Raw genomic sequence first — 24,144 nt, 5'->3', positions numbered from 1 at the left:
GTTGCAGGACGGGTGTTGCGATGTCTTTTGGTCTGATGCCAGATCCATGCCCAATATTCTCCCACAAATGTGCACTTCCCATCGCCTTTGATCAGGTTTCCGCCTTGCCCAAAGCACCAACAATCCCATAGCTAAACGTTGAATGGGACTCTTTTTCCTTGGCAGTTGTGATGGGTATTTGGATTGTTGCACTTTGTGTAAGTTGATTGTTGAGGTGGTGTTGCAGGGCTGGTGTTACAGTGGAAAGTAGAAGTGAAGTTGGTAGAAACGCTGAGCAGGGAAAAGAAGGCAAGGCAAGTAATGGTTTAAGCATGCTGAAAGTCAAAGGATGAGAATGTGAGGCAAAAGGCTGGGCAACTTGGCAGATAGCAAGGAAATGTAGCACCCGGTGCAATGCCGAAACCCGGGACCTTTAGATCTTCAGTCTAACGCTCTCCCAACTGAGCTATTTCGGCTGCTGAAAAACCCAATTGAAGTGACGATCGTTGAAAACTGAGATGACGAGCAATTTCTTCAGCCAGAGTGTGGTCAATCTCTTGAACAATTGTCGCCAAAGCTGTGGAAACAAATCACTGGGTGTCTTTAAGCCACAAATAGATATCTTCTTGCTTAATCAGGGATCAGCGTTATGGGGAGAAGGCAGCAAAATGAGGATGAGACACATATCAACCATCATTCAATGGCAGGGCACACTCCATGGACTGCATGGCCTAAATGTGTTGCGATGTCTTTGGTCTGATGCCAGATCCATGCCCAATATTCTCCCCCAAATGTGCACTTCCCATCGCCTTTGATCAGGTTTCCGCCTTGCCCAAAGCACCAACAATCCCATAGCTAAACGTTGAATGGGACTCTTTTTCCTTGGCAGTTGTGATGGGTATTTGGATTGTTGCACTTTGTGTAAGTTGATTGTTGAGGTGGTGTTGCAGGACGGGTGTTGCAGTGGAAAGGAGAAGTGAAGTTGGTAGAAACGCTGAGCAGGGAAAAGAAGGCAAGGCAAGTAATGGTTTAAGCATGCTGAAAGTCAAAGGATGAGAATGTGAGGCAAAAGGCTGGGCAACTTGGCAGATAGCAAGGAAATGTAGCACCCGGTGCAATGCCGAAACCCGGGATTGAACCAGGGACCTTTAGATCTTCAGTCTAACGCTCTCCCAACTGAGCTATTTCAGCTGCTGAAAAACCCAATTGAAGTGACGATCGTTGAAAACTGAGATGACGAGCAATTTCTTCAGCCAGAGTGTGGTCAATCTCTTGAACAATTGTCGCCAAAGCTGTGGAAACAAATCACTGGGTGTCTTTAAGCCACAAATAGATATCTTCTTGCTTAATCAGGGATCAGCGTTATGGGGTGAAGGCAGCAAAATGAGGATGAGACACATATCAGCCATCATTCAATGGCAGAGCACACTCCATGGACTGCATGGCCTCCTGAGGTGGTGTTGCAGGACGGGTGTTGCGATGTCTTTTGGTCTGATGCCAGATCCATGCCCAATATTCTCCCCAAATGTGCACTTCCCACCGCCTACGATCAGGTTTCCGCCTTGCCCAAAGCACCAACAATCCCATAGCTAAACGTTGAATGGGACTCTTTTTCCTTGGCAGTTGTGATGGGTATTTGGATTGTTGCACTTTGTGTAAGTTGATCTTTGAGGTGGTGTTGCAGGACGGGTGTTGCAGTGGAAAGGAGAAGTGAAGTTGGTAGAAACGCTGAGCAGGGAAAAGAAGGCAAGGCAAGTAATAGTTTAAGCGTGCTGAAAGTCAAGGGATGAGAATGTGAGGCAAAAGGCTGGGCGACTTGGCAGATAGCAAGGAAATGTAGCACCCGGTGCAATGCCGAAACCCGGGATTGAACCAGGGACCTTTAGATCTTCAGTCTAACGCTCTCCCAACTGAGCTATTTCGGCTGCTGAAAAACCCAATTGAAGTGACGATCATTCAAAACTGAGATGACGAGCAATTTCTTCAGCCAGAGTGTGGTCAATCTCTTGAACAATTGTCGCCAAAGCTGTGGAAACAAATCACTGGGTGTCTTTAAGCCACAAATAGATATCTTCTTGCTTAATCAGGGATCAGCGTTATGGGGAGAAGGCAGCAAAATGAGGATGAGACACATATCAACCATCATTCAATGGCAGGGCACACTCCATGGACTGCATGGCCTAAATGTGTTGCGATGTCTTTTGGTCTGATGCCAGATCCATGCCCAATATTCTCCCACAAATGTGCACTTCCCATCGCCTTTGATCAGGTTTCCGCCTTGCCCAAAGCACCAACAATCCCATAGCTAAACGTTGAATGGGACTCTTTTTCCTTGGCAGTTGTGATGGGTATTTGGATTGTTGCACTTTGTGTAAGTTGATTGTTGAGGTGGTGTTGCAGGACGGGTGTTGCAGTGGAAAGGAGAAGTGAAGTTGGTAGAAACGCTGAGCAGGGAAAAGAAGGCAAGGCAAGTAATGGTTTAAGCATGCTGAAAGTCAAAGGATGAGAATGTGAGGCAAAAGGCTGGGCAACTTGGCAGATAGCAAGGAAATGTAGCACCCGGTGCAATGCCGAAACCCGGGACCTTTAGATCTTCAGTCTAACGCTCTCCCAACTGAGCTATTTCGGCTGCTGAAAAACCCAATTGAAGTGACGATCGTTGAAAACTGAGATGACGAGCAATTTCTTCAGCCAGAGTGTGGTCAATCTCTTGAACAATTGTCGCCAAAGCTGTGGAAACAAATCACTGGGTGTCTTTAAGCCACAAATAGATATCTTCTTGCTTAATCAGGGATCAGCGTTATGGGGAGAAGGCAGCAAAATGAGGATGAGACACATATCAACCATCATTCAATGGCAGGGCACACTCCATGGACTGCATGGCCTAAATGTGTTGCGATGTCTTTGGTCTGATGCCAGATCCATGCCCAATATTCTCCCCCAAATGTGCACTTCCCATCGCCTTTGATCAGGTTTCCGCCTTGCCCAAAGCACCAACAATCCCATAGCTAAACGTTGAATGGGACTCTTTTTCCTTGGCAGTTGTGATGGGTATTTGGATTGTTGCACTTTGTGTAAGTTGATTGTTGAGGTGGTGTTGCAGGACGGGTGTTGCAGTGGAAAGGAGAAGTGAAGTTGGTAGAAACGCTGAGCAGGGAAAAGAAGGCAAGGCAAGTAATGGTTTAAGCATGCTGAAAGTCAAAGGATGAGAATGTGAGGCAAAAGGCTGGGCAACTTGGCAGATAGCAAGGAAATGTAGCACCCGGTGCAATGCCGAAACCCGGGATTGAACCAGGGACCTTTAGATCTTCAGTCTAACGCTCTCCCAACTGAGCTATTTCAGCTGCTGAAAAACCCAATTGAAGTGACGATCGTTGAAAACTGAGATGACGAGCAATTTCTTCAGCCAGAGTGTGGTCAATCTCTTGAACAATTGTCGCCAAAGCTGTGGAAACAAATCACTGGGTGTCTTTAAGCCACAAATAGATATCTTCTTGCTTAATCAGGGATCAGCGTTATGGGGTGAAGGCAGCAAAATGAGGATGAGACACATATCAGCCATCATTCAATGGCAGAGCACACTCCATGGACTGCATGGCCTCCTGAGGTGGTGTTGCAGGACGGGTGTTGCGATGTCTTTTGGTCTGATGCCAGATCCATGCCCAATATTCTCCCCAAATGTGCACTTCCCACCGCCTACGATCAGGTTTCCGCCTTGCCCAAAGCACCAACAATCCCATAGCTAAACGTTGAATGGGACTCTTTTTCCTTGGCAGTTGTGATGGGTATTTGGATTGTTGCACTTTGTGTAAGTTGATCTTTGAGGTGGTGTTGCAGGACGGGTGTTGCAGTGGAAAGGAGAAGTGAAGTTGGTAGAAACGCTGAGCAGGGAAAAGAAGGCAAGGCAAGTAATAGTTTAAGCGTGCTGAAAGTCAAGGGATGAGAATGTGAGGCAAAAGGCTGGGCGACTTGGCAGATAGCAAGGAAATGTAGCACCCGGTGCAATGCCGAAACCCGGGATTGAACCAGGGACCATTAGATCTTCAGTCTAACGCTCTCCCAACTGAGCTATTTCGGCTGCTGAAAAACCCAATTGAAGTGACGATCATTCAAAACTGAGATGACGAGCAATTTCTTCAGCCAGAGTGTGGTCAATCTCTTGAACAATTGTCGCCAAAGCTGTGGAAACAAATCACTGGGTGTCTTTAAGCCACAAATAGATATCTTCTTGCTTAATCAGGGATCAGCGTTATGGGGTGAAGGCAGCAAAATGAGGATGAGACACATATCAGCCATCATTCAATGGCAGAGCACACTCCATGGACTGCATGGCCTCCTGAGGTGGTGTTGCAGGACGGGTGTTGCGATGTCTTTTGGTCTGATGCCAGATCCATGCCCAATATTCTCCCACAAATGTGCACTTCCCATCGCCTTTGATCAGGTTTCCGCCTTGCCCAAAGCACCAACAATCCCATAGCTAAACGTTGAATGGGACTCTTTTTCCTTGGCAGTTGTGATGGGTATTTGGATTGTTGCACTTTGTGTAAGTTGATTGTTGAGGTGGTGTTGCAGGGCTGGTGTTACAGTGGAAAGTAGAAGTGAAGTTGGTAGAAACGCTGAGCAGGGAAAAGAAGGCAAGGCAAGTAATGGTTTAAGCATGCTGAAAGTCAAAGGATGAGAATGTGAGGCAAAAGGCTGGGCAACTTGGCAGATAGCAAGGAAATGTAGCACCCGGTGCAATGCCGAAACCCGGGACCTTTAGATCTTCAGTCTAACGCTCTCCCAACTGAGCTATTTCGGCTGCTGAAAAACCCAATTGAAGTGACGATCGTTGAAAACTGAGATGACGAGCAATTTCTTCAGCCAGAGTGTGGTCAATCTCTTGAACAATTGTCGCCAAAGCTGTGGAAACAAATCACTGGGTGTCTTTAAGCCACAAATAGATATCTTCTTGCTTAATCAGGGATCAGCGTTATGGGGAGAAGGCAGCAAAATGAGGATGAGACACATATCAACCATCATTCAATGGCAGGGCACACTCCATGGACTGCATGGCCTAAATGTGTTGCGATGTCTTTGGTCTGATGCCAGATCCATGCCCAATATTCTCCCCCAAATGTGCACTTCCCATCGCCTTTGATCAGGTTTCCGCCTTGCCCAAAGCACCAACAATCCCATAGCTAAACGTTGAATGGGACTCTTTTTCCTTGGCAGTTGTGATGGGTATTTGGATTGTTGCACTTTGTGTAAGTTGATTGTTGAGGTGGTGTTGCAGGACGGGTGTTGCAGTGGAAAGGAGAAGTGAAGTTGGTAGAAACGCTGAGCAGGGAAAAGAAGGCAAGGCAAGTAATGGTTTAAGCATGCTGAAAGTCAAAGGATGAGAATGTGAGGCAAAAGGCTGGGCAACTTGGCAGATAGCAAGGAAATGTAGCACCCGGTGCAATGCCGAAACCCAGGATTGAACCAGGGACCTTTAGATCTTCAGTCTAACGCTCTCCCAACTGAGCTATTTCAGCTGCTGAAAAACCCAATTGAAGTGACGATCGTTGAAAACTGAGATGACGAGCAATTTCTTCAGCCAGAGTGTGGTCAATCTCTTGAACAATTGTCGCCAAAGCTGTGGAAACAAATCACTGGGTGTCTTTAAGCCACAAATAGATATCTTCTTGCTTAATCAGGGATCAGCGTTATGGGGAGAAGGCAGCAAAATGAGGATGAGACACATATCAACCATCATTCAATGGCAGGGCACACTCCATGGACTGCATGGCCTAAATGTGTTGCGATGTCTTTTGGTCTGATGCCAGATCCATGCCCAATATTCTCCCCCAAATGTGCACTTCCCATCGCCTTTGATCAGGTTTCCGCCTTGCCCAAAGCACCAACAATCCCATAGCTAAACGTTGAATGGGACTCTTTTTCCTTGGCAGTTGTGATGGGTATTTGGATTGTTGCACTTTGTGTAAGTTGATTGTTGAGGTGGTGTTGCAGGGCTGGTGTTACAGTGGAAAGGAGAAGTGAAGTTGGTAGAAACGCTGAGCAGGGAAAAGAAGGCAAGGCAAGTAATGGTTTAAGCATGCTGAAAGTCAAAGGATGAGAATGTGAGGCAAAAGGCTGGGCAACTTGGCAGATAGCAAGGAAATGTAGCACCCGGTGCAATGCCGAAACCCGGGATTGAACCAGGGACCTTTAGATCTTCAGTCTAACGCTCTCCCAACTGAGCTATTTCGGCTGCTGAAAAACCCAATTGAAGTGACGATCGTTCAAAACTGAGATGACGAGCAATTTCTTCAGCCAGAGTGTGGTCAATCTCTTGAACAATTGTCGCCAAAGCTGTGGAAACAAATCACTGGGTGTCTTTAAGCCACAAATAGATATCTTCTTGCTTAATCAGGGATCAGCGTTATGGGGAGAAGGCAGCAAAATGAGGATGAGACACATATCAACCATCATTCAATGGCAGGGCACACTCCATGGACTGCATGGCCTAAATGTGTTGCGATGTCTTTTGGTCTGATGCCAGATCCATGCCCAATATTCTCCCCCAAATGTGCACTTCCCATCGCCTTTGATCAGGTTTCCGCCTTGCCCAAAGCACCAACAATCCCATAGCTAAACGTTGAATGGGACTCTTTTTCCTTGGCAGTTGTGATGGGTATTTGGATTGTTGCACTTTGTGTAAGTTGATTGTTGAGGTGGTGTTGCAGGGCTGGTGTTACAGTGGAAAGGAGAAGTGAAGTTGGTAGAAACGCTGAGCAGGGAAAAGAAGGCAAGGCAAGTAATGGTTTAAGCATGCTGAAAGTCAAAGGATGAGAATGTGAGGCAAAAGGCTGGGCAACTTGGCAGATAGCAAGGAAATGTAGCACCCGGTGCAATGCCGAAACCCGGGATTGAACCAGGGACCTTTAGATCTTCAGTCTAACGCTCTCCCAACTGAGCAATTTCGGCTGCTGAAAAACCCAATTGAAGTGACGATCGTTCAAAACTGAGATGACGAGCAATTTCTTCAGCCAGAGTGTGGTCAATCTCTTGAACAATTGTCGCCAAAGCTGTGGAAACAAATCACTGGGTGTCTTTAAGCCACAAATAGATATCTTCTTGCTTAATCAGGGATCAGCGTTATGGGGAGAAGGCAGCAAAATGAGGATGAGACACATATCAACCATCATTCAATGGCAGGGCACACTCCATGGACTGCATGGCCTAAATGTGTTGCGATGTCTTTTGGTCTGATGCCAGATCCATGCCCAATATTCTCCCCCAAATGTGCACTTCCCATCGCCTTTGATCAGGTTTCCGCCTTGCCCAAAGCACCAACAATCCCATAGCTAAACGTTGAATGGGACTCTTTTTCCTTGGCAGTTGTGATGGGTATTTGGATTGTTGCACTTTGTGTAAGTTGATTGTTGAGGTGGTGTTGCAGGGCTGGTGTTACAGTGGAAAGGAGAAGTGAAGTTGGTAGAAACGCTGAGCAGGGAAAAGAAGGCAAGGCAAGTAATGGTTTAAGCATGCTGAAAGTCAAAGGATGAGAATGTGAGGCAAAAGGCTGGGCAACTTGGCAGATAGCAAGGAAATGTAGCACCCTGTGCAATGCCGAAACTCGGGATTGAACCAGGGACCTTTAGATCTTCAGTCTAACGCTCGCCCAACTGAACTATTTCGGCTGCTGAAAAACCTAATTGAAGTGACGATTGTTGAAAACTGAGATGACGAGCAATTTCTTCAGCCAGAGTGTGGTCAATCTCTTGAACAACTGTCGCCAAAGCTGTGGAAACAAATCACTGGGTGTCTTTAAGCCACAAATAGATATCTTCTTGCTTAATCAGGGATCAGCGTTATGGGGAGAAGGCAGCAAAATGAGGATGAGACACATATCAGCCATCATTCAATGGCAGAGCACACTCCATGGACTGGATGGCCTCCTGAGGTGGTGTTGCAGGACGGGTGTTGCGATGTCTTTTGGTCTGATGCCAGATCCATGCCCAATATTCTCCCCCAAATGTGCACTTCCCATCGCCTTTGATCAGGTTTCCGCCTTGCCCAAAGCACCAACAATCCCATAGCTAAACGTTGAATGGGACTCTTTTTCCTTGGCAGTTGTGATGGGTATTTGGATTGTTGCACTTTGTGTAAGTTGATTGTTGAGGTGGTGTTGCAGGGCTGGTGTTACAGTGGAAAGGAGAAGTGAAGTTGGTAGAAACGCTGAGCAGGGAAAAGAAGGCAAGGCAAGTAATGGTTTAAGCATGCTGAAAGTCAAAGGATGAGAATGTGAGGCAAAAGGCTGGGCAACTTGGCAGATAGCAAGGAAATGTAGCACCCAGTGCAATGCCAAAACCCAGGATTGAACCAGGGACCTTTAGATCTTCAGTCTAACGCTCTCCCAACTGAGCTATTTCGGCTGCTGAAAAACCTAATTGAAGTGACGATCGTTGAAAACTGAGATGACGAGCAATTTCTTCAGCCAGAGTGTGGTCAATCTCTTGAACAACTGTCGCCAAAGCTGTGGAAACAAATCACTGGGTGTCTTTAAGCCACAAATAGATATCTTCTTGCTTAATCAGAGATCAGCGTTATGGGGAGAAGGCAGCAAAATGAGGATGAGACACATATCAGCCATCATTCAATGGCAGAGCACACTCCATGGACTGGATGGCCTCCTGAGGTGGTGTTGCAGGACGGGTGTTGCGATGTCTTTTGGTCTGATGCCAGATCCATGCCCAATATTCTCCCCAAATGTGCACTTCCCACCGCCTACGATCAGGTTTCCGCCTTGCCCAAAGCACCAACAATCCCATAGCTAAACGTTGAATGGGACTCTTTTTCCTTGGCAGTTGTGATGGGTATTTGGATTGTTGCACTTTGTGTAAGTTGATTGTTGAGGTGGTGTTGCCGGACGGGTGTTGCAGTGGAAAGGAGAAGTGAAGTTGGTAGAAACGCTGAGCAGGGAAAAGAAGGCAAGGCAAGTAATGGTTTAAGCGTGCTGAAAGTCAAGGGATGAGAATGTGAGGCAAAAGGCTGGGCGACTTGGCAGATAGCAAGGAAATGTAGCACCCTGTGCAGTGCCGAAACCCGGGATTGAACCAGGGACCTTTAGATTTTCAGTCTAACGCTCTCCCAACTGAGCTATTTCGGCTGCTGAAAAACCCAATTGAAGTGACGATCGTTGAAAACTGAGATGACGAGCAATTTCTTCAGCCAGAGTGTGGTCAATCTCTTGAACAATTGTCGCCAAAGCTGTGGAAACAAATCACTGGGTGTCTTTAAGCCACAAATAGATATCTTCTTGCTTAATCAGCGTTATGGGGAGAAGGCAGCAAAATGAGGATGAGACACATATCAACCATCATTCAATGGCAGGGCACACTCCATGGACTGCATGGCCTCCTGAGGTGGTGTTGCAGGACGGGTGTTGCGATGTCTTTTGGTCTGATGCCAGATCCATGCCCAATATTCTCCCCCAAATGTGCACTTCCCATCGCCTTTGATCAGGTTTCCGCCTTGCCCAAAGCACCAACAATCCCATAGCTAAACGTTGAATGGGACTCTTTTTCCTTGGCAGTTGTGATGGGTATTTGGATTGTTGCACTTTGTGTAAGTTGATTGTTGAGGTGGTGTTGCAGGGCTGGTGTTACAGTGGAAAGGAGAAGTGAAGTTGGTAGAAACGCTGAGCAGGGAAAAGAAGGCAAGGCAAGTAATGGTTTAAGCATGCTGAAAGTCAAAGGATGAGAATGTGAGGCAAAAGGCTGGGCAACTTGGCAGATAGCAAGGAAATGTAGCACCCAGTGCAATGCCAAAACCCAGGATTGAACCAGGGACCTTTAGATCTTCAGTCTAACGCTCTCCCAACTGAGCTATTTCGGCTGCTGAAAAACCTAATTGAAGTGACGATCGTTGAAAACTGAGATGACGAGCAATTTCTTCAGCCAGAGTGTGGTCAATCTCTTGAACAACTGTCGCCAAAGCTGTGGAAACAAATCACTGGGTGTCTTTAAGCCACAAATAGATATCTTCTTGCTTAATCAGGGATCAGCGTTATGGGGAGAAGGCAGCAAAATGAGGATGAGACACATATCAGCCATCATTCAATGGCAGAGCACACTCCATGGACTGGATGGCCTCCTGAGGTGGTGTTGCAGGACGGGTGTTGCGATGTCTTTTGGTCTGATGCCAGATCCATGCCCAATATTCTCCCCAAATGTGCACTTCCCACCGCCTACGATCAGGTTTCCGCCTTGCCCAAAGCACCAACAATCCCATAGCTAAACGTTGAATGGGACTCTTTTTCCTTGGCAGTTGTGATGGGTATTTGGATTGTTGCACTTTGTGTAAGTTGATTGTTGAGGTGGTGTTGCCGGACGGGTGTTGCAGTGGAAAGGAGAAGTGAAGTTGGTAGAAACGCTGAGCAGGGAAAAGAAGGCAAGGCAAGTAATGGTTTAAGCATGCTGAAAGTCAAAGGATGAGAATGTGAGGCAAAAGGCTGGGCAACTTGGCAGATAGCAAGGAAATGTAGCACCCGGTGCAATGCCGAAACCCGGGATTGAACCAGGGACCTTTAGATCTTCAGTCTAACGCTCTCCCAACTGAGCTATTTCGGCTGCTGAAAAACCCAATTGAAGTGACGATCGTTCAAAACTGAGATGACGAGCAATTTCTTCAGCCAGAGTGTGGTCAATCTCTTGAACAATTGTCGCCAAAGCTGTGGAAACAAATCACTGGGTGTCTTTAAGCCACAAATAGATATCTTCTTGCTTAATCAGGGATCAGCGTTATGGGGAGAAGGCAGCAAAATGAGGATGAGACACATATCAACCATCATTCAATGGCAGGGCACACTCCATGGACTGCATGGCCTAAATGTGTTGCGATGTCTTTTGGTCTGATGCCAGATCCATGCCCAATATTCTCCCCCAAATGTGCACTTCCCATCGCCTTTGATCAGGTTTCCGCCTTGCCCAAAGCACCAACAATCCCATAGCTAAACGTTGAATGGGACTCTTTTTCCTTGGCAGTTGTGATGGGTATTTGGATTGTTGCACTTTGTGTAAGTTGATTGTTGAGGTGGTGTTGCAGGGCTGGTGTTACAGTGGAAAGGAGAAGTGAAGTTGGTAGAAACGCTGAGCAGGGAAAAGAAGGCAAGGCAAGTAATGGTTTAAGCATGCTGAAAGTCAAAGGATGAGAATGTGAGGCAAAAGGCTGGGCAACTTGGCAGATAGCAAGGAAATGTAGCACCCTGTGCAATGCCGAAACTCGGGATTGAACCAGGGACCTTTAGATCTTCAGTCTAACGCTCGCCCAACTGAGCTATTTCGGCTGCTGCAAAACCTAATTGAAGTGACGATTGTTGAAAACTGAGATGACGAGCAATTTCTTCAGCCAGAGTGTGGTCAATCTCTTGAACAATTGTCGCCAAAGCTGTGGAAACAAATCACTGGGTGTCTTTAAGCCACAAATAGATATCTTCTTGCCTAATCAGGGATCAGCGTTATGGGGAGAAGGCAGCAAAATGAGGATGAGACACATATCAACCATCATTCAATGGCAGGGCACACTCCATGGACTGCATGGCCGAAATGTGTTGCGATGTCTTTTGGTCTGATGCCAGATCCATGCCCAATATTCTCCCCCAAATGTGCACTTCCCATCGCCTTTGATCAGGTTTCCGCCTTGCCCAAAGCACCAACAATCCCATAGCTAAACGTTGAATGGGACTCTTTTTCCTTGGCAGTTGTGATGGGTATTTGGATTGTTGCACTTTGTGTAAGTTGATTGTTGAGGTGGTGTTGCAGGGCTGGTGTTACAGTGGAAAGGAGAAGTGAAGTTGGTAGAAACGCTGAGCAGGGAAAAGAAGGCAAGGCAAGTAATGGTTTAAGCATGCTGAAAGTCAAAGGATGAGAATGTGAGGCAAAAGGCTGGGCAACTTGGCAGATAGCAAGGAAATGTAGCACCCGGTGCAATGCCGAAACCCGGGATTGAACCAGGGACCTTTAGATCTTCAGTCTAACGCTCTCCCAACTGAGCTATTTCGGCTGCTGAAAAACCCAATTGAAGTGACGATCGTTCAAAACTGAGATGACGAGCAATTTCTTCAGCCAGAGTGTGGTCAATCTCTTGAACAATTGTCGCCAAAGCTGTGGAAACAAATCACTGGGTGTCTTTAAGCCACAAATAGATATCTTCTTGCTTAATCAGGGATCAGCGTTATGGGGTGAAGGCAGCAAAATGAGGATGAGACACATATCAGCCATCATTCAATGGCAGAGCACACTCCATGGACTGCATGGCCTCCTGAGGTGGTGTTGCAGGACGGGTGTTGCGATGTCTTTTGGTCTGATGCCAGATCCATGCCCAATATTCTCCCACAAATGTGCACTTCCCATCGCCTTTGATCAGGTTTCCGCCTTGCCCAAAGCACCAACAATCCCATAGCTAAACGTTGAATGGGACTCTTTTTCCTTGGCAGTTGTGATGGGTATTTGGATTGTTGCACTTTGTGTAAGTTGATTGTTGAGGTGGTGTTGCAGGGCTGGTGTTACAGTGGAAAGTAGAAGTGAAGTTGGTAGAAACGCTGAGCAGGGAAAAGAAGGCAAGGCAAGTAATGGTTTAAGCATGCTGAAAGTCAAAGGATGAGAATGTGAGGCAAAAGGCTGGGCAACTTGGCAGATAGCAAGGAAATGTAGCACCCGGTGCAATGCCGAAACCCGGGACCTTTAGATCTTCAGTCTAACGCTCTCCCAACTGAGCTATTTCGGCTGCTGAAAAACCCAATTGAAGTGACGATCGTTGAAAACTGAGATGACGAGCAATTTCTTCAGCCAGAGTGTGGTCAATCTCTTGAACAATTGTCGCCAAAGCTGTGGAAACAAATCACTGGGTGTCTTTAAGCCACAAATAGATATCTTCTTGCTTAATCAGGGATCAGCGTTATGGGGAGAAGGCAGCAAAATGAGGATGAGACACATATCAACCATCATTCAATGGCAGGGCACACTCCATGGACTGCATGGCCTAAATGTGTTGCGATGTCTTTGGTCTGATGCCAGATCCATGCCCAATATTCTCCCCCAAATGTGCACTTCCCATCGCCTTTGATCAGGTTTCCGCCTTGCCCAAAGCACCAACAATCCCATAGCTAAACGTTGAATGGGACTCTTTTTCCTTGGCAGTTGTGATGGGTATTTGGATTGTTGCACTTTGTGTAAGTTGATTGTTGAGGTGGTGTTGCAGGACGGGTGTTGCAGTGGAAAGGAGAAGTGAAGTTGGTAGAAACGCTGAGCAGGGAAAAGAAGGCAAGGCAAGTAATGGTTTAAGCATGCTGAAAGTCAAAGGATGAGAATGTGAGGCAAAAGGCTGGGCAACTTGGCAGATAGCAAGGAAATGTAGCACCCGGTGCAATGCCGAAACCCGGGATTGAACCAGGGACCTTTAGATCTTCAGTCTAACGCTCTCCCAACTGAGCTATTTCGGCTGCTGAAAAACCCAATTGAAGTGACGATCATTCAAAACTGAGATGACGAGCAATTTCTTCAGCCAGAGTGTGGTCAATCTCTTGAACAATTGTCGCCAAAGCTGTGGAAACAAATCACTGGGTGTCTTTAAGCCACAAATAGATATCTTCTTGCTTAATCAGGGATCAGCGTTATGGGGAGAAGGCAGCAAAATGAGGATGAGACACATATCAACCATCATTCAATGGCAGGGCACACTCCATGGACTGCATGGCCTAAATGTGTTGCGATGTCTTTTGGTCTGATGCCAGATCCATGCCCAATATTCTCCCCCAAATGTGCACTTCCCATCGCCTTTGATCAGGTTTCCGCCTTGCCCAAAGCACCAACAATCCCATAGCTAAACGTTGAATGGGACTCTTTTTCCTTGGCAGTTGTGATGGGTATTTGGATTGTTGCACTTTGTGTAAGTTGATTGTTGAGGTGGTGTTGCAGGACGGGTGTTGCAGTGGAAAGGAGAAGTGAAGTTGGTAGAAACGCTGAGCAGGGAAAAGAAGGCAAGGCAAGTAATGGTTTAAGCATGCTGAAAGTCAAAGGATGAGAATGTGAGGCAAAAGGCTGGGCAACTTGGCAGATAGCAAGGAAATGTAGCACCCGGTGCAATGCCGAAACCCGGGACCTTTAGATCTTCAGTCTAACGCTCTCCCAACTGAGCTATTTCGGCTGCTGAAAAACCCAATTGAAGTGACGATCGTTGAAAACTGAGATGACGAGCAATTTCTTCAGCCAGAGTGTGGTCAATCTCTTGAACAATTGTCGCCAAAGCTGTGGAAACAAATCACTGGGTGTCTTTAAGCCACAAATAGATATCTTCTTGCTTAATCAGGGATCAGCGTTATGGGGAGAAGGCAGCAAAATGAGGATGAGACACATATCAACCATCATTCAATGGCAGGGCACACTCCATGGACTGCATGGCCTAAATGTGTTGCGATGTCTTTGGTCTGATGCCAGATCCATGCCCAATATTCTCCCCCAAATGTGCACTTCCCATCGCCTTTGATCAGGTTTCCGCCTTGCCCAAAGCACCAACAATCCCATAGCTAAACGTTGAATGGGACTCTTTTTCCTTGGCAGTTGTGATGGGTATTTGGATTGTTGCACTTTGTGTAAGTTGATTGTTGAGGTGGTGTTGCAGGACGGGTGTTGCAGTGGAAAGGAGAAGTGAAGTTGGTAGAAACGCTGAGCAGGGAAAAGAAGGCAAGGCAAGTAATGGTTTAAGCATGCTGAAAGTCAAAGGATGAGAATGTGAGGCAAAAGGCTGGGCAACTTGGCAGATAGCAAGGAAATGTAGCACCCGGTGCAATGCCGAAACCCGGGATTGAACCAGGGACCTTTAGATCTTCAGTCTAACGCTCTCCCAACTGAGCTATTTCAGCTGCTGAAAAACCCAATTGAAGTGACGATCGTTGAAAACTGAGATGACGAGCAATTTCTTCAGCCAGAGTGTGGTCAATCTCTTGAACAATTGTCGCCAAAGCTGTGGAAACAAATCACTGGGTGTCTTTAAGCCACAAATAGATATCTTCTTGCTTAATCAGGGATCAGCGTTATGGGGTGAAGGCAGCAAAATGAGGATGAGACACATATCAGCCATCATTCAATGGCAGAGCACACTCCATGGACTGCATGGCCTCCTGAGGTGGTGTTGCAGGACGGGTGTTGCGATGTCTTTTGGTCTGATGCCAGATCCATGCCCAATATTCTCCCCAAATGTGCACTTCCCACCGCCTACGATCAGGTTTCCGCCTTGCCCAAAGCACCAACAATCCCATAGCTAAACGTTGAATGGGACTCTTTTTCCTTGGCAGTTGTGATGGGTATTTGGATTGTTGCACTTTGTGTAAGTTGATCTTTGAGGTGGTGTTGCAGGACGGGTGTTGCAGTGGAAAGGAGAAGTGAAGTTGGTAGAAACGCTGAGCAGGGAAAAGAAGGCAAGGCAAGTAATAGTTTAAGCGTGCTGAAAGTCAAGGGATGAGAATGTGAGGCAAAAGGCTGGGCGACTTGGCAGATAGCAAGGAAATGTAGCACCCGGTGCAATGCCGAAACCCGGGATTGAACCAGGGACCTTTAGATCTTCAGTCTAACGCTCTCCCAACTGAGCTATTTCGGCTGCTGAAAAACCCAATTGAAGTGACGATCATTCAAAACTGAGATGACGAGCAATTTCTTCAGCCAGAGTGTGGTCAATCTCTTGAACAATTGTCGCCAAAGCTGTGGAAACAAATCACTGGGTGTCTTTAAGCCACAAATAGATATCTTCTTGCTTAATCAGGGATCAGCGTTATGGGGAGAAGGCAGCAAAATGAGGATGAGACACATATCAACCATCATTCAATGGCAGGGCACACTCCATGGACTGCATGGCCTAAATGTGTTGCGATGTCTTTTGGTCTGATGCCAGATCCATGCCCAATATTCTCCCACAAATGTGCACTTCCCATCGCCTTTGATCAGGTTTCCGCCTTGCCCAAAGCACCAACAATCCCATAGCTAAACGTTGAATGGGACTCTTTTTCCTTGGCAGTTGTGATGGGTATTTGGATTGTTGCACTTTGTGTAAGTTGATTGTTGAGGTGGTGTTGCAGGACGGGTGTTGCAGTGGAAAGGAGAAGTGAAGTTGGTAGAAACGCTGAGCAGGGAAAAGAAGGCAAGGCAAGTAATGGTTTAAGCATGCTGAAAGTCAAAGGATGAGAATGTGAGGCAAAAGGCTGGGCAACTTGGCAGATAGCAAGGAAATGTAGCACCCGGTGCAATGCCGAAACCCGGGACCTTTAGATCTTCAGTCTAACGCTCTCCCAACTGAGCTATTTCGGCTGCTGAAAAACCCAATTGAAGTGACGATCGTTGAAAACTGAGATGACGAGCAATTTCTTCAGCCAGAGTGTGGTCAATCTCTTGAACAATTGTCGCCAAAGCTGTGGAAACAAATCACTGGGTGTCTTTAAGCCACAAATAGATATCTTCTTGCTTAATCAGGGATCAGCGTTATGGGGAGAAGGCAGCAAAATGAGGATGAGACACATATCAACCATCATTCAATGGCAGGGCACACTCCATGGACTGCATGGCCTAAATGTGTTGCGATGTCTTTGGTCTGATGCCAGATCCATGCCCAATATTCTCCCCCAAATGTGCACTTCCCATCGCCTTTGATCAGGTTTCCGCCTTGCCCAAAGCACCAACAATCCCATAGCTAAACGTTGAATGGGACTCTTTTTCCTTGGCAGTTGTGATGGGTATTTGGATTGTTGCACTTTGTGTAAGTTGATTGTTGAGGTGGTGTTGCAGGACGGGTGTTGCAGTGGAAAGGAGAAGTGAAGTTGGTAGAAACGCTGAGCAGGGAAAAGAAGGCAAGGCAAGTAATGGTTTAAGCATGCTGAAAGTCAAAGGATGAGAATGTGAGGCAAAAGGCTGGGCAACTTGGCAGATAGCAAGGAAATGTAGCACCCGGTGCAATGCCGAAACCCGGGATTGAACCAGGGACCTTTAGATCTTCAGTCTAACGCTCTCCCAACTGAGCTATTTCAGCTGCTGAAAAACCCAATTGAAGTGACGATCGTTGAAAACTGAGATGACGAGCAATTTCTTCAGCCAGAGTGTGGTCAATCTCTTGAACAATTGTCGCCAAAGCTGTGGAAACAAATCACTGGGTGTCTTTAAGCCACAAATAGATATCTTCTTGCTTAATCAGGGATCAGCGTTATGGGGTGAAGGCAGCAAAATGAGGATGAGACACATATCAGCCATCATTCAATGGCAGAGCACACTCCATGGACTGCATGGCCTCCTGAGGTGGTGTTGCAGGACGGGTGTTGCGATGTCTTTTGGTCTGATGCCAGATCCATGCCCAATATTCTCCCCAAATGTGCACTTCCCACCGCCTACGATCAGGTTTCCGCCTTGCCCAAAGCACCAACAATCCCATAGCTAAACGTTGAATGGGACTCTTTTTCCTTGGCAGTTGTGATGGGTATTTGGATTGTTGCACTTTGTGTAAGTTGATCTTTGAGGTGGTGTTGCAGGACGGGTGTTGCAGTGGAAAGGAGAAGTGAAGTTGGTAGAAACGCTGAGCAGGGAAAAGAAGGCAAGGCAAGTAATAGTTTAAGCGTGCTGAAAGTCAAGGGATGAGAATGTGAGGCAAAAGGCTGGGCGACTTGGCAGATAGCAAGGAAATGTAGCACCCGGTGCAATGCCGAAACCCGGGATTGAACCAGGGACCATTAGATCTTCAGTCTAACGCTCTCCCAACTGAGCTATTTCGGCTGCTGAAAAACCCAATTGAAGTGACGATCATTCAAAACTGAGATGACGAGCAATTTCTTCAGCCAGAGTGTGGTCAATCTCTTGAACAATTGTCGCCAAAGCTGTGGAAACAAATCACTGGGTGTCTTTAAGCCACAAATAGATATCTTCTTGCTTAATCAGGGATCAGCGTTATGGGGTGAAGGCAGCAAAATGAGGATGAGACACATATCAGCCATCATTCAATGGCAGAGCACACTCCATGGACTGCATGGCCTCCTGAGGTGGTGTTGCAGGACGGGTGTTGCGATGTCTTTTGGTCTGATGCCAGATCCATGCCCAATATTCTCCCACAAATGTGCACTTCCCATCGCCTTTGATCAGGTTTCCGCCTTGCCCAAAGCACCAACAATCCCATAGCTAAACGTTGAATGGGACTCTTTTTCCTTGGCAGTTGTGATGGGTATTTGGATTGTTGCACTTTGTGTAAGTTGATTGTTGAGGTGGTGTTGCAGGGCTGGTGTTACAGTGGAAAGTAGAAGTGAAGTTGGTAGAAACGCTGAGCAGGGAAAAGAAGGCAAGGCAAGTAATGGTTTAAGCATGCTGAAAGTCAAAGGATGAGAATGTGAGGCAAAAGGCTGGGCAACTTGGCAGATAGCAAGGAAATGTAGCACCCGGTGCAATGCCGAAACCCGGGACCTTTAGATCTTCAGTCTAACGCTCTCCCAACTGAGCTATTTCGGCTGCTGAAAAACCCAATTGAAGTGACGATCGTTGAAAACTGAGATGACGAGCAATTTCTTCAGCCAGAGTGTGGTCAATCTCTTGAACAATTGTCGCCAAAGCTGTGGAAACAAATCACTGGGTGTCTTTAAGCCACAAATAGATATCTTCTTGCTTAATCAGGGATCAGCGTTATGGGGAGAAGGCAGCAAAATGAGGATGAGACACATATCAACCATCATTCAATGGCAGGGCACACTCCATGGACTGCATGGCCTAAATGTGTTGCGATGTCTTTGGTCTGATGCCAGATCCATGCCCAATATTCTCCCCCAAATGTGCACTTCCCATCGCCTTTGATCAGGTTTCCGCCTTGCCCAAAGCACCAACAATCCCATAGCTAAACGTTGAATGGGACTCTTTTTCCTTGGCAGTTGTGATGGGTATTTGGATTGTTGCACTTTGTGTAAGTTGATTGTTGAGGTGGTGTTGCAGGACGGGTGTTGCAGTGGAAAGGAGAAGTGAAGTTGGTAGAAACGCTGAGCAGGGAAAAGAAGGCAAGGCAAGTAATGGTTTAAGCATGCTGAAAGTCAAAGGATGAGAATGTGAGGCAAAAGGCTGGGCAACTTGGCAGATAGCAAGGAAATGTAGCACCCGGTGCAATGCCGAAACCCAGGATTGAACCAGGGACCTTTAGATCTTCAGTCTAACGCTCTCCCAACTGAGCTATTTCAGCTGCTGAAAAACCCAATTGAAGTGACGATCGTTGAAAACTGAGATGACGAGCAATTTCTTCAGCCAGAGTGTGGTCAATCTCTTGAACAATTGTCGCCAAAGCTGTGGAAACAAATCACTGGGTGTCTTTAAGCCACAAATAGATATCTTCTTGCTTAATCAGGGATCAGCGTTATGGGGAGAAGGCAGCAAAATGAGGATGAGACACATATCAACCATCATTCAATGGCAGGGCACACTCCATGGACTGCATGGCCTAAATGTGTTGCGATGTCTTTTGGTCTGATGCCAGATCCATGCCCAATATTCTCCCCCAAATGTGCACTTCCCATCGCCTTTGATCAGGTTTCCGCCTTGCCCAAAGCACCAACAATCCCATAGCTAAACGTTGAATGGGACTCTTTTTCCTTGGCAGTTGTGATGGGTATTTGGATTGTTGCACTTTGTGTAAGTTGATTGTTGAGGTGGTGTTGCAGGGCTGGTGTTACAGTGGAAAGGAGAAGTGAAGTTGGTAGAAACGCTGAGCAGGGAAAAGAAGGCAAGGCAAGTAATGGTTTAAGCATGCTGAAAGTCAAAGGATGAGAATGTGAGGCAAAAGGCTGGGCAACTTGGCAGATAGCAAGGAAATGTAGCACCCGGTGCAATGCCGAAACCCGGGATTGAACCAGGGACCTTTAGATCTTCAGTCTAACGCTCTCCCAACTGAGCTATTTCGGCTGCTGAAAAACCCAATTGAAGTGACGATCGTTCAAAACTGAGATGACGAGCAATTTCTTCAGCCAGAGTGTGGTCAATCTCTTGAACAATTGTCGCCAAAGCTGTGGAAACAAATCACTGGGTGTCTTTAAGCCACAAATAGATATCTTCTTGCTTAATCAGGGATCAGCGTTATGGGGAGAAGGCAGCAAAATGAGGATGAGACACATATCAACCATCATTCAATGGCAGGGCACACTCCATGGACTGCATGGCCTAAATGTGTTGCGATGTCTTTTGGTCTGATGCCAGATCCATGCCCAATATTCTCCCCCAAATGTGCACTTCCCATCGCCTTTGATCAGGTTTCCGCCTTGCCCAAAGCACCAACAATCCCATAGCTAAACGTTGAATGGGACTCTTTTTCCTTGGCAGTTGTGATGGGTATTTGGATTGTTGCACTTTGTGTAAGTTGATTGTTGAGGTGGTGTTGCAGGGCTGGTGTTACAGTGGAAAGGAGAAGTGAAGTTGGTAGAAACGCTGAGCAGGGAAAAGAAGGCAAGGCAAGTAATGGTTTAAGCATGCTGAAAGTCAAAGGATGAGAATGTGAGGCAAAAGGCTGGGCAACTTGGCAGATAGCAAGGAAATGTAGCACCCGGTGCAATGCCGAAACCCGGGATTGAACCAGGGACCTTTAGATCTTCAGTCTAACGCTCTCCCAACTGAGCAATTTCGGCTGCTGAAAAACCCAATTGAAGTGACGATCGTTCAAAACTGAGATGACGAGCAATTTCTTCAGCCAGAGTGTGGTCAATCTCTTGAACAATTGTCGCCAAAGCTGTGGAAACAAATCACTGGGTGTCTTTAAGCCACAAATAGATATCTTCTTGCTTAATCAGGGATCAGCGTTATGGGGAGAAGGCAGCAAAATGAGGATGAGACACATATCAACCATCATTCAATGGCAGGGCACACTCCATGGACTGCATGGCCTAAATGTGTTGCGATGTCTTTTGGTCTGATGCCAGATCCATGCCCAATATTCTCCCCCAAATGTGCACTTCCCATCGCCTTTGATCAGGTTTCCGCCTTGCCCAAAGCACCAACAATCCCATAGCTAAACGTTGAATGGGACTCTTTTTCCTTGGCAGTTGTGATGGGTATTTGGATTGTTGCACTTTGTGTAAGTTGATTGTTGAGGTGGTGTTGCAGGGCTGGTGTTACAGTGGAAAGGAGAAGTGAAGTTGGTAGAAACGCTGAGCAGGGAAAAGAAGGCAAGGCAAGTAATGGTTTAAGCATGCTGAAAGTCAAAGGATGAGAATGTGAGGCAAAAGGCTGGGCAACTTGGCAGATAGCAAGGAAATGTAGCACCCTGTGCAATGCCGAAACTCGGGATTGAACCAGGGACCTTTAGATCTTCAGTCTAACGCTCGCCCAACTGAACTATTTCGGCTGCTGAAAAACCTAATTGAAGTGACGATTGTTGAAAACTGAGATGACGAGCAATTTCTTCAGCCAGAGTGTGGTCAATCTCTTGAACAACTGTCGCCAAAGCTGTGGAAACAAATCACTGGGTGTCTTTAAGCCACAAATAGATATCTTCTTGCTTAATCAGGGATCAGCGTTATGGGGAGAAGGCAGCAAAATGAGGATGAGACACATATCAGCCATCATTCAATGGCAGAGCACACTCCATGGACTGGATGGCCTCCTGAGGTGGTGTTGCAGGACGGGTGTTGCGATGTCTTTTGGTCTGATGCCAGATCCATGCCCAATATTCTCCCCCAAATGTGCACTTCCCATCGCCTTTGATCAGGTTTCCGCCTTGCCCAAAGCACCAACAATCCCATAGCTAAACGTTGAATGGGACTCTTTTTCCTTGGCAGTTGTGATGGGTATTTGGATTGTTGCACTTTGTGTAAGTTGATTGTTGAGGTGGTGTTGCAGGGCTGGTGTTACAGTGGAAAGGAGAAGTGAAGTTGGTAGAAACGCTGAGCAGGGAAAAGAAGGCAAGGCAAGTAATGGTTTAAGCATGCTGAAAGTCAAAGGATGAGAATGTGAGGCAAAAGGCTGGGCAACTTGGCAGATAGCAAGGAAATGTAGCACCCAGTGCAATGCCAAAACCCAGGATTGAACCAGGGACCTTTAGATCTTCAGTCTAACGCTCTCCCAACTGAGCTATTTCGGCTGCTGAAAAACCTAATTGAAGTGACGATCGTTGAAAACTGAGATGACGAGCAATTTCTTCAGCCAGAGTGTGGTCAATCTCTTGAACAACTGTCGCCAAAGCTGTGGAAACAAATCACTGGGTGTCTTTAAGCCACAAATAGATATCTTCTTGCTTAATCAGAGATCAGCGTTATGGGGAGAAGGCAGCAAAATGAGGATGAGACACATATCAGCCATCATTCAATGGCAGAGCACACTCCATGGACTGGATGGCCTCCTGAGGTGGTGTTGCAGGACGGGTGTTGCGATGTCTTTTGGTCTGATGCCAGATCCATGCCCAATATTCTCCCCAAATGTGCACTTCCCACCGCCTACGATCAGGTTTCCGCCTTGCCCAAAGCACCAACAATCCCATAGCTAAACGTTGAATGGGACTCTTTTTCCTTGGCAGTTGTGATGGGTATTTGGATTGTTGCACTTTGTGTAAGTTGATTGTTGAGGTGGTGTTGCCGGACGGGTGTTGCAGTGGAAAGGAGAAGTGAAGTTGGTAGAAACGCTGAGCAGGGAAAAGAAGGCAAGGCAAGTAATGGTTTAAGCGTGCTGAAAGTCAAGGGATGAGAATGTGAGGCAAAAGGCTGGGCGACTTGGCAGATAGCAAGGAAATGTAGCACCCTGTGCAGTGCCGAAACCCGGGATTGAACCAGGGACCTTTAGATTTTCAGTCTAACGCTCTCCCAACTGAGCTATTTCGGCTGCTGAAAAACCCAATTGAAGTGACGATCGTTGAAAACTGAGATGACGAGCAATTTCTTCAGCCAGAGTGTGGTCAATCTCTTGAACAATTGTCGCCAAAGCTGTGGAAACAAATCACTGGGTGTCTTTAAGCCACAAATAGATATCTTCTTGCTTAATCAGCGTTATGGGGAGAAGGCAGCAAAATGAGGATGAGACACATATCAACCATCATTCAATGGCAGGGCACACTCCATGGACTGCATGGCCTCCTGAGGTGGTGTTGCAGGACGGGTGTTGCGATGTCTTTTGGTCTGATGCCAGATCCATGCCCAATATTCTCCCCCAAATGTGCACTTCCCATCGCCTTTGATCAGGTTTCCGCCTTGCCCAAAGCACCAACAATCCCATAGCTAAACGTTGAATGGGACTCTTTTTCCTTGGCAGTTGTGATGGGTATTTGGATTGTTGCACTTTGTGTAAGTTGATTGTTGAGGTGGTGTTGCAGGGCTGGTGTTACAGTGGAAAGGAGAAGTGAAGTTGGTAGAAACGCTGAGCAGGGAAAAGAAGGCAAGGCAAGTAATGGTTTAAGCATGCTGAAAGTCAAAGGATGAGAATGTGAGGCAAAAGGCTGGGCAACTTGGCAGATAGCAAGGAAATGTAGCACCCAGTGCAATGCCAAAACCCAGGATTGAACCAGGGACCTTTAGATCTTCAGTCTAACGCTCTCCCAACTGAGCTATTTCGGCTGCTGAAAAACCTAATTGAAGTGACGATCGTTGAAAACTGAGATGACGAGCAATTTCTTCAGCCAGAGTGTGGTCAATCTCTTGAACAACTGTCGCCAAAGCTGTGGAAACAAATCACTGGGTGTCTTTAAGCCACAAATAGATATCTTCTTGCTTAATCAGGGATCAGCGTTATGGGGAGAAGGCAGCAAAATGAGGATGAGACACATATCAGCCATCATTCAATGGCAGAGCACACTCCATGGACTGGATGGCCTCCTGAGGTGGTGTTGCAGGACGGGTGTTGCGATGTCTTTTGGTCTGATGCCAGATCCATGCCCAATATTCTCCCCAAATGTGCACTTCCCACCGCCTACGATCAGGTTTCCGCCTTGCCCAAAGCACCAACAATCCCATAGCTAAACGTTGAATGGGACTCTTTTTCCTTGGCAGTTGTGATGGGTATTTGGATTGTTGCACTTTGTGTAAGTTGATTGTTGAGGTGGTGTTGCCGGACGGGTGTTGCAGTGGAAAGGAGAAGTGAAGTTGGTAGAAACGCTGAGCAGGGAAAAGAAGGCAAGGCAAGTAATGGTTTAAGCATGCTGAAAGTCAAAGGATGAGAATGTGAGGCA

General features: G+C 46.8%; 26 non-coding genes across 26 annotated transcripts; all 26 read right to left on the bottom strand.

Moving 5' to 3' along the window:
- Positions 1-1,097: 1,097 nt before the first annotated feature.
- trnaf-gaa (transfer RNA phenylalanine (anticodon GAA)) lies at positions 1,098-1,170 on the bottom strand. The gene has a single exon. It is a non-coding gene; the product is annotated as a tRNA-Phe (tRNA).
- A 661-nt stretch (positions 1,171-1,831) lies between these two features.
- trnaf-gaa (transfer RNA phenylalanine (anticodon GAA)) lies at positions 1,832-1,904 on the bottom strand. Its single transcript has one exon. It is a non-coding gene; the product is annotated as a tRNA-Phe (tRNA).
- Positions 1,905-3,250: 1,346 nt separating this feature from the next.
- trnaf-gaa (transfer RNA phenylalanine (anticodon GAA)) lies at positions 3,251-3,323 on the bottom strand. The gene has a single exon. It is a non-coding gene; the product is annotated as a tRNA-Phe (tRNA).
- Positions 3,324-3,984: 661 nt separating this feature from the next.
- trnaf-gaa (transfer RNA phenylalanine (anticodon GAA)) lies at positions 3,985-4,057 on the bottom strand. Its single transcript has one exon. It is a non-coding gene; the product is annotated as a tRNA-Phe (tRNA).
- A 1,365-nt stretch (positions 4,058-5,422) lies between these two features.
- Positions 5,423-5,495, bottom strand: trnaf-gaa (transfer RNA phenylalanine (anticodon GAA)). The gene has a single exon. It is a non-coding gene; the product is annotated as a tRNA-Phe (tRNA).
- Positions 5,496-6,138: 643 nt separating this feature from the next.
- trnaf-gaa (transfer RNA phenylalanine (anticodon GAA)) lies at positions 6,139-6,211 on the bottom strand. Its single transcript has one exon. It is a non-coding gene; the product is annotated as a tRNA-Phe (tRNA).
- Positions 6,212-6,854: 643 nt separating this feature from the next.
- Positions 6,855-6,927, bottom strand: trnaf-gaa (transfer RNA phenylalanine (anticodon GAA)). The gene has a single exon. It is a non-coding gene; the product is annotated as a tRNA-Phe (tRNA).
- A 643-nt stretch (positions 6,928-7,570) lies between these two features.
- On the bottom strand, positions 7,571-7,643 carry trnaf-gaa (transfer RNA phenylalanine (anticodon GAA)). Its single transcript has one exon. It is a non-coding gene; the product is annotated as a tRNA-Phe (tRNA).
- Positions 7,644-8,305: 662 nt separating this feature from the next.
- Positions 8,306-8,378, bottom strand: trnaf-gaa (transfer RNA phenylalanine (anticodon GAA)). Its single transcript has one exon. It is a non-coding gene; the product is annotated as a tRNA-Phe (tRNA).
- A 661-nt stretch (positions 8,379-9,039) lies between these two features.
- On the bottom strand, positions 9,040-9,112 carry trnaf-gaa (transfer RNA phenylalanine (anticodon GAA)). Its single transcript has one exon. It is a non-coding gene; the product is annotated as a tRNA-Phe (tRNA).
- A 655-nt stretch (positions 9,113-9,767) lies between these two features.
- On the bottom strand, positions 9,768-9,840 carry trnaf-gaa (transfer RNA phenylalanine (anticodon GAA)). The gene has a single exon. It is a non-coding gene; the product is annotated as a tRNA-Phe (tRNA).
- Positions 9,841-10,501: 661 nt separating this feature from the next.
- trnaf-gaa (transfer RNA phenylalanine (anticodon GAA)) lies at positions 10,502-10,574 on the bottom strand. The gene has a single exon. It is a non-coding gene; the product is annotated as a tRNA-Phe (tRNA).
- A 643-nt stretch (positions 10,575-11,217) lies between these two features.
- On the bottom strand, positions 11,218-11,290 carry trnaf-gaa (transfer RNA phenylalanine (anticodon GAA)). The gene has a single exon. It is a non-coding gene; the product is annotated as a tRNA-Phe (tRNA).
- A 643-nt stretch (positions 11,291-11,933) lies between these two features.
- trnaf-gaa (transfer RNA phenylalanine (anticodon GAA)) lies at positions 11,934-12,006 on the bottom strand. Its single transcript has one exon. It is a non-coding gene; the product is annotated as a tRNA-Phe (tRNA).
- A 1,365-nt stretch (positions 12,007-13,371) lies between these two features.
- trnaf-gaa (transfer RNA phenylalanine (anticodon GAA)) lies at positions 13,372-13,444 on the bottom strand. Its single transcript has one exon. It is a non-coding gene; the product is annotated as a tRNA-Phe (tRNA).
- Positions 13,445-14,790: 1,346 nt separating this feature from the next.
- Positions 14,791-14,863, bottom strand: trnaf-gaa (transfer RNA phenylalanine (anticodon GAA)). The gene has a single exon. It is a non-coding gene; the product is annotated as a tRNA-Phe (tRNA).
- A 661-nt stretch (positions 14,864-15,524) lies between these two features.
- trnaf-gaa (transfer RNA phenylalanine (anticodon GAA)) lies at positions 15,525-15,597 on the bottom strand. The gene has a single exon. It is a non-coding gene; the product is annotated as a tRNA-Phe (tRNA).
- Positions 15,598-16,943: 1,346 nt separating this feature from the next.
- Positions 16,944-17,016, bottom strand: trnaf-gaa (transfer RNA phenylalanine (anticodon GAA)). The gene has a single exon. It is a non-coding gene; the product is annotated as a tRNA-Phe (tRNA).
- Positions 17,017-17,677: 661 nt separating this feature from the next.
- On the bottom strand, positions 17,678-17,750 carry trnaf-gaa (transfer RNA phenylalanine (anticodon GAA)). The gene has a single exon. It is a non-coding gene; the product is annotated as a tRNA-Phe (tRNA).
- Positions 17,751-19,115: 1,365 nt separating this feature from the next.
- trnaf-gaa (transfer RNA phenylalanine (anticodon GAA)) lies at positions 19,116-19,188 on the bottom strand. The gene has a single exon. It is a non-coding gene; the product is annotated as a tRNA-Phe (tRNA).
- A 643-nt stretch (positions 19,189-19,831) lies between these two features.
- On the bottom strand, positions 19,832-19,904 carry trnaf-gaa (transfer RNA phenylalanine (anticodon GAA)). Its single transcript has one exon. It is a non-coding gene; the product is annotated as a tRNA-Phe (tRNA).
- A 643-nt stretch (positions 19,905-20,547) lies between these two features.
- Positions 20,548-20,620, bottom strand: trnaf-gaa (transfer RNA phenylalanine (anticodon GAA)). The gene has a single exon. It is a non-coding gene; the product is annotated as a tRNA-Phe (tRNA).
- Positions 20,621-21,263: 643 nt separating this feature from the next.
- trnaf-gaa (transfer RNA phenylalanine (anticodon GAA)) lies at positions 21,264-21,336 on the bottom strand. Its single transcript has one exon. It is a non-coding gene; the product is annotated as a tRNA-Phe (tRNA).
- A 662-nt stretch (positions 21,337-21,998) lies between these two features.
- trnaf-gaa (transfer RNA phenylalanine (anticodon GAA)) lies at positions 21,999-22,071 on the bottom strand. The gene has a single exon. It is a non-coding gene; the product is annotated as a tRNA-Phe (tRNA).
- A 661-nt stretch (positions 22,072-22,732) lies between these two features.
- Positions 22,733-22,805, bottom strand: trnaf-gaa (transfer RNA phenylalanine (anticodon GAA)). Its single transcript has one exon. It is a non-coding gene; the product is annotated as a tRNA-Phe (tRNA).
- Positions 22,806-23,460: 655 nt separating this feature from the next.
- On the bottom strand, positions 23,461-23,533 carry trnaf-gaa (transfer RNA phenylalanine (anticodon GAA)). The gene has a single exon. It is a non-coding gene; the product is annotated as a tRNA-Phe (tRNA).
- Between the last annotated feature and the right edge of the window lie 611 nt (positions 23,534-24,144).

Source organism: Scyliorhinus torazame, chromosome 13 (assembly GCF_047496885.1).
Source record: "Scyliorhinus torazame isolate Kashiwa2021f chromosome 13, sScyTor2.1, whole genome shotgun sequence".
NCBI classification, from domain to species: domain Eukaryota; kingdom Metazoa; phylum Chordata; class Chondrichthyes; order Carcharhiniformes; family Scyliorhinidae; genus Scyliorhinus; species Scyliorhinus torazame.
The sequence above is the reverse complement of the archived record's forward strand: the minus strand, read 5'-3'. Positions and strand labels throughout refer to the sequence as shown.